Source organism: Oncorhynchus kisutch, linkage group LG7, assembly GCF_002021735.2.
Source record: "Oncorhynchus kisutch isolate 150728-3 linkage group LG7, Okis_V2, whole genome shotgun sequence".
Lineage (NCBI taxonomy): Eukaryota > Metazoa > Chordata > Actinopteri > Salmoniformes > Salmonidae > Oncorhynchus > Oncorhynchus kisutch.
In genome coordinates this window covers 46,023,990-46,038,553 of record NC_034180.2, presented here as the reverse complement: position 1 = coordinate 46,038,553, position 14,564 = coordinate 46,023,990, and positions in this window count along the sequence as shown.

Sequence of the window (14,564 nt, the reverse complement as noted above, 5' to 3'; positions counted from 1 at the left end):
TGATGAGCACACCAGGGTGCTATTTTCACAAATGATTAATTTCCAAAGTTGGTATAGTTGTCACTTGGCTGTCATGATGCAATCACGGCACAGATGATGTAATAATGGGGCTGCTGAGCTATTCTGAGGGTGCACTGGCTCAGGTCCTCATTCGTTACTCAGACACGATTGGATTCACATCTCTGGCCTCCAAAGATAAGAACCCAGAGCTGTTTTTTTGAACTACTTCATTATCTGAAGATGGTCTGTGTTGGTATTGGCGTGGGGCACTGCAAACACCCAACCTGGTCAAGGGTTGGGATGGAGATCACACCCGATGAACTGAGAAAGGTAGTGGAGAGCAAGGAGTATGACACCTCTTTCTTGGACATGGCCCTGCACAATGTTGGCTGCATGATCCTGGCTCTCTGCATGGCCTTTCTGGTCGTCTCCATGATTTACCTGTGGATCAGCAGGAAGAAGAGCCCTGGACAGGTTGGTGGTGAATAGTTACTCTTAGTCAATTTGTGAATCCAGTTACATCATTTTTGGTGGTAATAAAATCTCTGCCCTAGTTTTACATATGGTCTACATTGAAAATATGCACCTCTGTGTACTTAGCTACATAGCTAGCCTACGCTGCTTAGATAGGTTGGTGAAAGTCCTGAAATCATACTGCTCTCTATGTATTTCTATGTTACTGTTTTTTGAAGGACACATTTTTGTTTTTTGAATGTATGTCTGCCAACATTTCTGTCAGGGCAAAGCAGGATTCCTCCAGTGCAAAGGCAGCATGCAGACACTGCGCCAGGGATTTGAGTTGCAGGAGCAGGTCCTGCTCAAGATGGATGGCATGGAGCAGCGTATGGTTTCCCTGGAGGGTTTCCTCAGATCCATTTGGAGGAGGAGATCCAGAGGCGATAGCAAACAGGAGGCCGCTGACAAGTACAGAGATGTCCCGGGCTTCTCTGACCGCTCCGACTAATACCTGATTAACCGCTTCACACCTGAAGACCTGGTTTATGGAGACTGTTTTATGTCTACTGATTTGGGGATTCTGTTTTATGGGCAGTTATAGTGCATTTGGTAAAATAAGCATTCTAAAAACATTTTTAAATGATTTAAAAATAAAATGTGTGAAATTGCATCAGAATTGTTTACCTTTTATTTAAGGTTCATAGAATATGATTGTAAACCAAGGATATATGCTTGATATATATATTAATAGTTATATATTTAAAAAATTGAAATGGGAAATTAGGTAAAGCAAGATATATAAATCACATCAAAAAGTCCTAATGATTTTGAGGATTACAGGAAATTGTTTGACTTTGGCTACATTATCCAGCATTTGACAGTTTGATTTCCAAATCAATAGTGACATATAATTTAGAAAAAATGGGTGGTAATTGTAAATAAGTACTTTATTTGACCAATTGCTGTGATTTATTATAATTTAATACGCGTGATGTTCCCATACGAGATATGACTACATTTTAATTTAATGAATACTTTGGCATATTTGTGATGAGATGAAATGACACTCCCACATTGGAGGACAGGTAAACTATTTACGTCAAAATGATCCTACGAAATGATGGCGGTTCTGTTCCATCACTGTTCATGTTGATTAAGATATTTTTTTCCTACCGTAATCTGGGACTATACTAAATATAATTCTAATTTTTGAAAGAGTCAAGTAATAGCAAGGGAACCAATTCTCCATACATAGGCTCGCCTACCTGTCAGAAAAACGAAAGAAAAGCACCTGTATCGAAGCACCCATTCTACTATCTTTGACCATGGTTTTCTCAAAGTGGAATAAATTTTTTTTACATGTCTTTTGCCTCTCGTTTACATTAGCGAATCAATCAATTCGTTATTTGTATCTAAACGTGCAAACACTGCATTGACTGCATTGAAGGTGAACGGAAAGGCTCTGGAGCAACGAACCGCCCTTGCTGTCTCTGCCTGGCCGGTTCCCCTCTTTCCACTGGGATTCTCTGCCTCTAACCCTATTACAGGGGCTGAGTCACTGGCTTACTGGGGCTCTTTCATGCCGTCCCTAGGAGGGGTGCGTCACTTGAGTGGGTTGAGTCACTGATGTGATCTTCCTGTCTGGGTTGGCGCCACCCCTTGGGTGAGATCTTTGTGGGCCTTGGCGGAGATCTTTGTGGGCTATACTCGGCCTTGTCTCAGGATGGTAAGTTGGTGGTTGAAGATATCCCTCTGGTGGTGTGGGGGCTGTGCTTTGGCAAAGTGGGTGGGGTTATATCCTTCCTGTTTGGCCCTGTCCGGGGGTATCATCGGATGGGGCCACAGTGTCTCCTGACCCATCCTGTCTCAGCCTCCAGTATTTATGCTGCAGTCGTTTATGTGTCGAGGGGCTAGGGTCAGTTTGTTATATCTGGAGTACTTCTCCTGTCCTATCCGGTGTCCTGTGTGAATTTAAGTATGCTCTCTGTAATTCTCTTTCTCTCTTTCTTTCTCTCTCTCGGAGGACCTGAGCCCTAGGACCATGCCTCAGGACTACCTGGCATGATGACTCCTTGTTGTCCCCAGTCCACCTGGCCGTGCTGCTGCTCCAGTTTCAACTGTTCTGCCTGTGGCTATGGAATCCTGACCTGTTCACCGGACGTGCTACCTGTCCCAGACCTATTATTTGACCATGCTGGTCATTTATGAACATTTGAACATCTTGGCCATGTTCTGTTATAATCTCCACCCGGCACAGCCAGAAGAGGCCTGGCCACCCCTCATAGCCTGGTTCCTCTCTAGGTTTCTTCCTAAATTTTGGCCTTTCTAGGGAGTTTTTCCTAGCCAACGTGCTTGGAAAAACACCTGCATTGCTTGCTGTTTGGGGTTTTAGGCTGGGTTTCTGTACAGCACTTTGAGATATCAGCTGATGTACGAAGGGCTATATAAATAAATTTGATTTGATTTGACGTGTGTGCCTCTGCCATACATACATTTCTGAACGTAGGCTGCGCTACATCCTATGCTGAAATTTTGCTCTGAAGACTGCAATTGTTATACTTGTCCAGTAGATGGCAATGTCGCACACCTTTCTCTCTAACATCAAATCCAATTTTATTGGTCACACACATTTTTAGCAGATGTTATTGCAGGTGTAGCGAAATGCTTATGTTCCTAGCTCCAACAGTGCAGTAATATCTATCAATTCACAACAATACACACAAATCTAAAGTAAAAGAATGGAGTTAAGAATTATATAAATATTAGGACGAGCAATGTCAGTGGCATTGACTAAAATACAGTAGAATAGAATACAGTATATACATATGAAATGAGTAAAGCAGTATGTAAACATTATTAAAGTGACTATTGTTCCATTATTAAAGTGACCAGTGATTCCATGTCTATGGACATAGGGCAGCAGCCTCTAAGATGCAGGGTTGAGTAACTGGGTGGTAGCCGGCTGGTGATGGCTATTTAACAGTCTAATGGCCTTGAGATAGAAGCTGTTTTTCAGTCTCTCGGTCCCAGCTTGATGTACCTGTACTGACCTCGTCTTCTGGATGGTAGCGGAGTGAACAGGCCGTGGCTCAGGTGATTGATGTCCTTGATGATCTTTTTGTCCTTCCTGTAACATCGGGTTCTGTAGGTGTCCTGGAGGGCAGGCAGTGTGCCTCCGGTGATGGGTTTGGCAGACTGCACCACCCTCTGGAGAGCCCTGAGGTGGCAGGCGGTGCGGTTGCCATACCAGCCAGTGATACAGCCAGACAGGATGTTCTCAATTGTGCATCTGTAAAAGTTTGTGAGGGTCTTAGCGGCCAAGCCAAATTTCTTCAGCCTCCTGAGGTTGAAGAGACGCTGTTGCGCCTTCTTCACCACACTTTCTGTGTGGGTGGACCATTTCAGAACGTCGATGATGTGTACGCCGAGGAACTTGCAGGCATAGACTTCATAAGGGACGGTTATTGTGGATCAATTGGGAAGTGGCTGCATAATTTGTGAGTAACAAAACATCTGCCCCACATTGAAATGATGCACTGCAGTGCATCTCCATATTCTATAGATTGCACTGTAATCTCCTGAGTTTGTTGCATGTAGTTTAGGCTTTTCTTGTAGTTTGTCAAAAAGCAGTTGGTCCATGTCAATGCCGTATATTATAAGCTAGATTTTGTTGACTTGCCTTTGATTTGATACAACAGGGGGATTGATATCCATATTTAATATAAACCATGATTTTCCAGTAACCTATCCAATTAATTCCCTGGCAGTATGCCTGTGTAGCCTAACTCAACGTCTTTGAAGGAGATAGTGACAAGCACACCATGGAGTAGCTTGTCAATTGTTCATCTGGGAAACCACTTTAAATGATGTTGTTGAATGCTAATTTGCATATTTCCTCCACATGAGATTATGCTATTTATATACCTAACTAGAATTTGCTTTACTTTCTCATATGACAGTGTAAGAGGCAGTAGCGATGCGTGGGTAAAATCACTGGGGCCAAGCCAGGGAAAAAAAGCCAAATTACAACCTGTGTGTTGTGATAATTGCGTTATTTGCTCTATAATCTGTTATATCAATATGGCAAGGCATAATGAACTATAGGCCTAAAGGCCGAGATAATAAGAAGACACCGTGGCTGAATAAATTCAACCACACCTTTGTTTCATCACAAAACCGGAGAGCAACATCTGTCTGGCGAAGCCCCCAAAGTATTTTAAATAAAATAATAGCCAATTACAATTTTATCTAGCTAGCTAGCCACCAGAGGACAAAGACACAACGGGATACAATTCAAGTTTTTTCTGTAAATTACGTTCTGCTTTTGATGTGATGTGATTGGTGTGAAGCCAAATCCTAACTGGTTTCCCTTGACATTTTTTTTTTGGTGCGCCACGACCATTTACAGTTGAGCACGCTCAGTATAGCACGCTCACTTGAGCTCAACGCTGATTGGCTATTATTTTATTTTTTTAATTATCAAGGGAGTGCAAATGCTCACTGGCTTCCCTTGCATTCATTGCTGTGGGTGGCAACAATACCATACTCTTTTTGACCATACAGCATCAGATAGAAAGGCTACACATACAGAGAAAGAGGGGTGCTGTTTTGCTTGCCGGAATCTTTCTCCGGTGAGATAAATTCAAGCTCTTGCAAAAAAATGAAAAAAGATACCACATTTTTGTAATTTTTTTTGTAATTTTTTTTATTTTGGAGGGAGGGGGGGGCTTCCCTTGGTATCCATGAGTACATGCCAGTGGTGAGAGGGGGAGGAAAAAAATTACAATGGCTGAAATACCACATGGCCTACCTGTGCTCACGTCATGTCTATCCAGCCTGCATGTGATCATGACGAAAAGGAGAAGTGTGGAGAAGATGAGGAAATAATAAATCCATGCTGAGTGCGTTAATCAAAGTCCATCATCTTGAAGCAGGGCCGGACCCCTCATTAGACAGGATTAGGCGGCCACCTAGGGTGGCAGATTAGTGAGGGCGGCATTTTCTGAGCTAAACAGTGCCCACTTTGTCAAAGGCAGGGGCGCAAAATATTTTGCTTCTTCATTCCCAGCGCACCTCTCCAGGGTGCTGTTGGAGAGACACATCGCTGCGGCACTCCAACGTAAAAAAAAAAAAGATCTAACATAAATCATGTAGCAGATACAGTCTATGGTAGAAAGAGTAGGTCAAGGCCTTTTCTGTAGCCTTACAGGCTGGAGATAAAATGTATGACATTGTAGTGAGATGGACCCTTTTTAAACATCATGCACATTTCTCAGATCAAATAGCCTTACCTAAATGACGCCCAATCAAATAAAAAATGCGCTGACATGTTAACGAACACCACATCCTAAAAACAGGACAGATCAAAGTCAAATGAACAATATGGACAATCAGGCTACTTACAACTGCTGTTTAACCCATGGGCTAAAATGTCATGATCAGTGGTTTCAAGTTTGTATCCATCAGCCGATCAAAGCGAAAAAGAAAATACTTATGCATTTCCTGCTGTGTAAACAAATGGATTATCATTGAAAATAAACTCAGGATATCTCCTGATAAAGTTGGATAGCTGATATTCCGAGCTTAAATTTGATACTGTGAGATTTCAAAACTTTTAAAACCATCACTAGAGAGATCAATGAATAAAGCAAAGAGCTGCTGTTTTTATAAGTAAGTTAATGTTTAAGTTGTTTTTCAGCACTTTGCTCAACACTTTTATAAGCCATGAAATGCTAGTTCTCCCTACTTCCACTCACGCTACAACCAGCATTGCAGCTGCAATGAATGATTCTAGCAAGGTGTTTCCATAAGCTTGTGTTGTTATTAATAGCGGCTTGTGTCTTTTTTAATATCGAGGAATAGAGCCAGTTTCATCATATCGCATGATGGTTTTTGCGACTGCACTCGAAGAATCTTACAAAGTTCTTGAAATGTTCCGTATTGACTGACCTTCATGTCTTAAAGTAACGATGGACTGTCGTTTGTCTTTGCCTATTTGAGCTGTTCTTGCCATAATAATAGCCTATTTTTCCCAAATAGGGCTATCTTCTGTAAACTAATCCTACCTTGTCACAACACAACTGATTGGCTGTAGCCTTACAGTGCATTTCCACATAACACAATGGGGGATTTGAAACAATGGAGCCCAATTCATTTTCAGTGGAGGGAAGTGAAGTGGGTGGGGGGGGGGGGGGATCATTGGGCGACGCGAGCATGAGTGAGGGAGCATGAACAGAGCAGCACCAAAGTTGGGGAAAGCTGAACTTTATGCAAATAGTAAGCAATATTGTGCAGCGATTGACCAATCGAAGCTCCCTATAGCTTCCCCTACTGGATTTGCTGTTGATACCTAGCACTACGTAGCCTACTTGCTACCTTGCTAGCAGCCACATTAGGGTGAAGCTAGCGTGGCTATCTGAATTATTGTGTTATGTGTCAGCGTGAGCCCATTTTCCCTGCCTATAGTGCCGAGCCTCATCATCTGTGTGGTGTTATTACTCTGCGATACGGCTCCCTTCATTTCCTGTTTCTCCAGCCGTGTGAAGGCAGAACGGCAGCGTTATTGAAAGGGAAGGGTAAAAGAGCAGAAGCCGTCTCCTGTCACAGCTGATTGTAAGACATATTGCACTGTCACTGTGTCGCACACACACACACACACACACACACACACACACACACACACACACACACACACTGGGCGCAATATGTCATATCTTTTCAAAATAAATGAAATAAAGCAATCGATGGTGAAGCATGACGATGATGCAGAGGCCAGTCTGTATTCCTCACACCGCAAAAATATCAATCAACAATTTGGTCATGTCAATTTGTCCAACGTACACCCCCACAAAGACGCAGGGTCATCATTATTAGAGTGAAAGTAGTTCTTCTCTTGCACCATACGTTCATGAATACTGGCTCATCTTGTGGTAGCCTGTACCCACATGACTTTTCATCAAGCAACATGTTATTTTTCCTGGTTTAATTATGATTCGTGTTGATGTTGGACAAGTTCACACAGTAATACCTGGTAACCCTACTGTTGTACATCACAGTATTATTGATGTGGTGGGAGTTGTCATAACAACAGCTGCTTTATCGTTAGCGAGCTGTCGGGCAAGCTGGGCCCCAGAAGAAAGTTTGTTTACTGTTCAGAGAACCAGAATAGAGAAAGAAAGGGAAAAATAGAGGGAGAGTGAGCGCGATGCTGTGTTGGTCCAGATGTTTTTCAGGAATGAAGCAATTGAAGCGGGGTGAGGCTGAGTTGTTTGTCAGGTGGAAGCTTGATAGAGTGAGAAATAGAGTCAGCTCAGCGCCATCGACTCTTGATCGCAGTGACGCAGAGTACGTTCCCCACACCCTTTTATTTCCACACCAGCATAAATTAGCAATTTCTTTACAGTTTAGATTTAGTTTGAGTCATTTCAATGTCGATTAAGATCGTCCGTATGTTTAACACCACTGGCTTACTGTATTTATACTTGGGATATAATTTTTCATTGGGAAAAGTAATTTTTTTAAAGCTGAATCTTAATATCTTAATTAAGCTTTCAGCAGCAGGATTTTTGTTGTTGTTGGATGACTGAGTATATTGGCCAAACCAGTGACCTATTCTGTGGACCTGTAAAACCACTGAATAGATGGGAAGTATTGGAAAAAGCGATAGCCTAATGTTGATACTATCTGTGATTTGACCTTTTCATTCCGTCATACTAACAAATAGACTATCTGTTGCTATTATTAGGTGGATTTAGCGGTAACTGCTTTCACTAATTGAGACTAGTACGCACTGCACATATTTCAAACATAGCCAACTACAGTATGTAAACTATCAACAGCTGCCAATATTTCATATGTTATTGAAGTCATAAATCTTCCAGACAGAACTGGGTCAAGCCTAACAGTACAGTTTGATGACCATGAGAGAGAAGACAAGATACCAAGGGCATGGTGTTCTTGGATTTGAAACCTCAAATCCCTTTTAAACCTCCTATAGTTGATGTCCTCGCCCTGTGGAAACCTCATTTGCATAGTAAAGAAAATCACCTCTAAAGATGTATCAGTTTAAGCTATAGATACACTACATGACCAAACGCATGTGGACACCTGCTTGTTGAATATCTCATTCCAAACACCTGGGTATTTCAACTAGATTTTGGAACATTGCTGCGGGGACTTGCTTCCATTCAGCCAAAAGAGCATTAGTGAGGTCGGGCACTGATGTTGGGCGATTAGGCCTGGCTCGCAGTCGGCGTTCCAATTCATCCAAAAGGTTTTCGATGGGGTTGAGGTCAGGGCTCTGTGCAGGCCAGTCAAGTTCCTCCGCAACGATCTTGACAAACCATTTCTGTATGGACCTCGCTTTGTGCATTAGCTAATGTTGTACAAATGGCCTGGGTTTAGACAACAGTTGATTTGATCAAAAGAGAGAAGGGTATAAGGAGGGTAATTCAGGAATATGCTTGTTGGTTATTTCTTTGAGTTAAGGTATTTCTCATGGAGGCGTATTCTTAACCATCAGACTGTGTAGCTTCTAGAGATGGGGGGGGGGAAATCGATTCAGAAAAATAATATATTATTTTTGACTATATTATATAGATTCTATGACTCTAAGTATCGATGCTCTAAATAATAATACGAATATATATATATTTTTTGCCAGGTAGTTAACGTTAGCTAGCGCTAGTCGGCTGTAGCTGTGTCAAAACATTTGTATTCCTCCTCCTATAACTTGATCTCAATCTTCTTTTTAAATGGTGAGTCAACATGTTTTCAGCACTTTTATTTCCATGACTGATCAAAATGTGTTTTTATTATGGCTTTCTCTTGTCCCTCTGCAGCAGATGTATAGTGAGCAATATGTTTGGAACATTGAATCGCAATAAAATCACAGTATCGATTTTATATAATTATGATAAATGATAATATATATGGAATCACAACACATATAATTGTGATAAATCGAGATACATACTGTATGGAATTGCAACACATACAGTGCATTTAGAAAGTATTCTGACCCCTTGACTTTTTCCCATTTTGTTACATTACAGCCGTATTCTAAAATGGATTACATTGTTTTTCCCCATCATTGATCTACACACAATATCCCATCGTGACAAAGCGAAAAAAAATAATATTTGCAAATGTATATATATTTTTTTAAATACTACCTTAAATACACTGCTCAAAAAAATAAAGGGAACACTTAAACAACACAATGTAACTCCAAGTCAATCACACTTCTGTGAAATCAAACTGTTCACTTAGGAAGCAACACTGATTGACAATAAATTTCACATGCTGTTGTGCAAATGGAATAGACAACAGGTGGAAATTATAGGCAATTAGCAAGACACCCCCAATAAAGGAGTGATTCTTGTGGTGGTGACCACAGACCACTACCTCCGCCTTTGTGCAAGGAGGAGCAGGAGGAGCACTGCCAGAGCCCTGCAAAATAACTTCCAGCAGGCCACAAATGTGCATGTGCCTGCTCAAACGGTCAGAAACAGACTCCATGAGGGTGGTATGAGGGCCCGACGTCCACAGGTGGGGGTTGTGCTTTACAGCCCAACACCGTGCAGGACGTTTGGCATTTGCCAGAGAACACCAAGATTGGCAAATTCGCCACTGGCGCCCTGTGCTCTTCACAGATGAAAGCAGGTTCACACTGAGCACATGTGACAGACGTGACAGTCTGGAGACGCCGTGGAGAACGTTCTGCTGCCTGCAACATCCTCCAGCATGACCGGTTTGGCGGTGGGTGGCATTTCTTTGGGGAGGCCGCACAGCCCTCCATGTGTTCGCCAGAGGTAGCCTGACTGCCATTAGGTACCGAAATGAGATCCTCAGAGCCCTTGTGAGACCATATGCTGGTGCGGCTGGCCCTGGGTTCCTCCTAATGCAAGACAATGCTAGACCTCATGTGGCTGGAGTGTGTCAGCAGTTCCTGCAAGAGGAAGGCATTGATGCTATGGACTGGCCCGCCCATTCCCCAGACCTGATTCCAATTGAGCACATCTGGGACATCATGTCTCGCTCCATCCACCAACGCCACGTTGCACCACAGACTGTCCAGGAGTTGGTGGATGCTTTAGTCCAGGTCTGGGAGGAGATCCCTCAGGAGACCATCCGCCACCTCATCAGGAGCATGCCCAGGCGTTGTAGGGAGGTCATACAGGCACGTGGAGGCCACACACACTACTGAGCCTCATTTGGACTTGTTTTAAGGACATTACATCAAAGCTGGATCAACTTGTAGTTTGGTTTTCCACTTTAATTTTGAGTGTGACTCCAAATCCAGACCTCCATGGGTTGATAAATTTGATTTCCATTGATCATTTTTGTGTGATTTTGTTGTCAGCACATTCAACTATGTAAAGAAAAGCGTATTTATTAAGAATATTTCATTCATTCAGATCTAGGATGTGTTATTTTAGTGTTCCCCTTATTTTTTTGAGCAGTGTATATTTAGACTCTTTGCTATGAGACTCTTTGCTATGAGAAATTGAGCTCAGGTGCGTCTTGTTTCCATTGATCATCCTTGAGATGTTTCTACAACTTGATTGGAGTTCACCTGTGGTAAATGCAATTGATTGGTGATGATTTGGAAAGGAACACACCTGTCTATATAAGATCCCACAGTTGACAGTGCACGTCAGAGCAAAAACCAAGCGATGAGGTCAAAGAAATTGTCCGTAGAACGCAGAGACAGGATTGTGTTGAGGCACATATCTGGGGAAGTGTACCAAAAAATGTCTGCAGCATTGAAGGTCCCCAAGAACCAAGTAGCCTCCATCATTCTTAGATGGAAGAATTTTGGAACCACCAAGACTCTTCCTAGAGCTGACCGCCCGGCCAAACTAAGAAATGGGGGAGAAGGGCCTTGGTCAGGGAGGTTGCCAAGAACCTGATGGTCACCCTGACAGAGCTCCAGAGTTCCTCTGTGGAGATGAGAGAACCTTCAAGAAGGACCACCATCTCTGCAGCATTCCAGCAATCTGGCCTTTATGGTAGAGTGGCCAGACGGAAGCCACTCTGCAGTAAAAAGCACACGACCGCCCACTTAGAGTTTTCCAAAAGGCACCTAAAGGACTCTCAGACCGTGAGAAACAAGATTCTCTGTCCTGATGAAACCAATATTTAACTATTTGGCCTGAATGCCAAGCATCACATCTGGAGGAAACCTGACATCATCCCTACAGTGAAGCATGTTGGTGGCAGCATCATGCCATGGGGATGTTTTTCAGTGGCAGGGACTGGGAGACTAGTCGGGATCAAGAGAAAGATGAACGGAGCAAAGTAAAGAGAGATCCTCCAGAGCGCTCAGGACCTCAGACTGGGGGCGAAGATTCACCTTCCAATGGTACAATGATCGCAAGCACACAGCCATGACAATGCAGAAGTGGCTTAGGGACAAGTCTCTGAATGTCTTTGAGTGGCCCAGCCAGAGCCCGGACTCTCCAGGAAAGACCTGAAAATAGCTGTGCAGTGGCGGTTCTCATCCACCCATACAGAGCTTGAGAGGATCTGCAGAGAAGAATGGGAGAAACTCCCCAAATACAGGTGTTGCCAAGCTTGTAGCATCATATCCAAGAAGATTCAAGGCTGTAATCGCTGCCAAAGGTGCCTCAATAAAGTACTGAGTAAAGGGTCTGAATTTTCTGTTTTGTATTTATTTTTAATACATTTGCAAATGTTTTTGCTTTGTCATTATGGGGCATTGTGTGTAGAATGATAAGGGAACATTTTGACTTAATCCATTTTAGAATAAGACTGTAACATAACAAAACGTAGAAAAATTCAAAGGGTCTGAAAACTGTAATTGGGATAAATCATAATACATACACTGAGTAAACCAAACTTTAGGAACACCTTTGCCCTCAGAACAGCCTCAATGTGGACTTGGCTGTTGGCTGGATGTCCTTTGGGTGGTGGACCATTCTTGGTGGAAACTGGAAACTGTTTAGTGTGCAGTTCTTGACACAAACCGATGCGCCTGGCACCTACTACCATACCCCGTTCAAAGGCACTTAAATCTTGCCCATTCACCCTCATCCTATGTCATGGAAAGAGCATATTTGTATATTTCAGTGCAAAACTTTTGAAAAGGTCGAATTAGCTCTTTGTTTTTATTCTGTGTTTAAGTTGGAGCTGGCCGGAGGGTTTTCATGTACTCTCAAAAGTTCCCAAAATATATCTTTGAAAAAGATGAATGTGCTTTAGCTCAGTTCATTTCAATGTCAGAGGTCGCTGAAGGTTTATGCCGACTGACTAGACGGGGGCACAGACAGTCTAGTAAAGGGAATCCAAGGTCAATCTTTCTAGCCTGCTATGCTATTTAAAACCCACTCCATACCAATCAGGGAAACTATTCAGTTCTGAAATGGAGACTAATGACCCCACTGATGTACAGCACCTATACGTTTAATAGATGTACAGCACCTATACATTTAATAGATGTACAGCACCTATACATTTAATAGATGTACAGCACATATACATTTAATAGATGTACAGCACATATACGTAATAGATGTACAGCACCTATACGTAATAGATGTACAGCACCTATACGTAATAGATGTACAGCACCTATACGTAATAGATGTACAGCACCTATACATTTAATAGATGTACAGCACCTATACATTTAATAGATGTACAGCACCTATACATTTAATAGATGTACAGCACCTATACATTTAATAGATGTACAGCACCTATACATTTAATAGATGTACAGCACATATACATTTAATAGATGCACAGCACCTATACATTTAATAGATATACAGCACCTATACATTTAATATATGTACAGCACCTATACATTTAATATATGTACAGCACCTATACATTTAATATATGTACAGCACCTATACATTTAATAGATGTACAGCACATATACATTTAATAGATGTACAGCACCTATACGTTTAATAGATGTACAGCACCTATACATTTAATAGATGTACAGCACCTATACATTTAATAGATGTACAGCACCTATACATTTAATAGATGTACAGCACATATACATTTAATAGATGTACAGCACCTATACATTTAATAGATGTACAGCACCTATACATTTAATAGATGTACAGCACATATACATTTAATAGATGTACAGCACCTATACATTTAATAGATGTACAGCACCTATACGTTTAATAGATGTACAGCACATATACATTTAATAGATGTACAGCACCTATACATTTAATAGATGTACAGCACCTATACCTTCAATAAACTCCGTCCTCACCTTTTACTCTTATCCTGTCCATTTTATTCAATGTAATATTCTGTCAGGGACCATTCAACCCAACCATTGTGTCTTTTTCTTATAAAGGGGAATTAATCAAAAATCTTTGGAGAGAAACTCAATAATTAGACATCTCTAATTCTCTGATGAAGTTGGTAATGAACTGTGGCTGAAAGAAACAAACGTCATGATTTCGTTCAATAAGACAAAAAAGAAAGTGGAAAACAATTTCCCGAGGCTTTATTATTAGTTAAGCTCAACCAGAAGAGATATCTTCTCTTAAGCTTTGGACCCACTGTGAGGTCGAACAGCTCAGCGGGTGACCGTCCTATCGTTTGCTGTTGCTGCAGTGTGTTATAGCAACCACTTGCTGGGTGTCAGCGGGCTGTGGCTATTGTCACGTACTCAACCTGTAGAAAATAACAGACAATGTTCTGTTCATATACACTCTTTTGTACTTGGCCGTCCATCATTCTGGTGTGTTTCCTCTGTAAGACATTTCATCTTTAAGAAATTGCTTTTGTGTCTCTATTTCATAGTCTTCTCAATAACAGTGCTTCAGTGCCATTGTTTGAGATGCAGATTGTGACTACTGCCTCTAAGCATGAGATGATTTAGGATTTATATTCAGATCCCCATTAGCTGTTGAAGGAGCAGCAGCTATTCTTCCTGGGGTCCACACAAAACATACAGAACTCTAAGGGACAAGAACAGCAACACAAATGAAATGTTTGCCTTTGATATTTTTATGTACCGCTGACTCACTGAATCCTCCGGTGTTTGTGCCTCTCAATGCTCTCTCAACCAGATGTTCTGCCATTGAGAGTTCCAGTCAGAC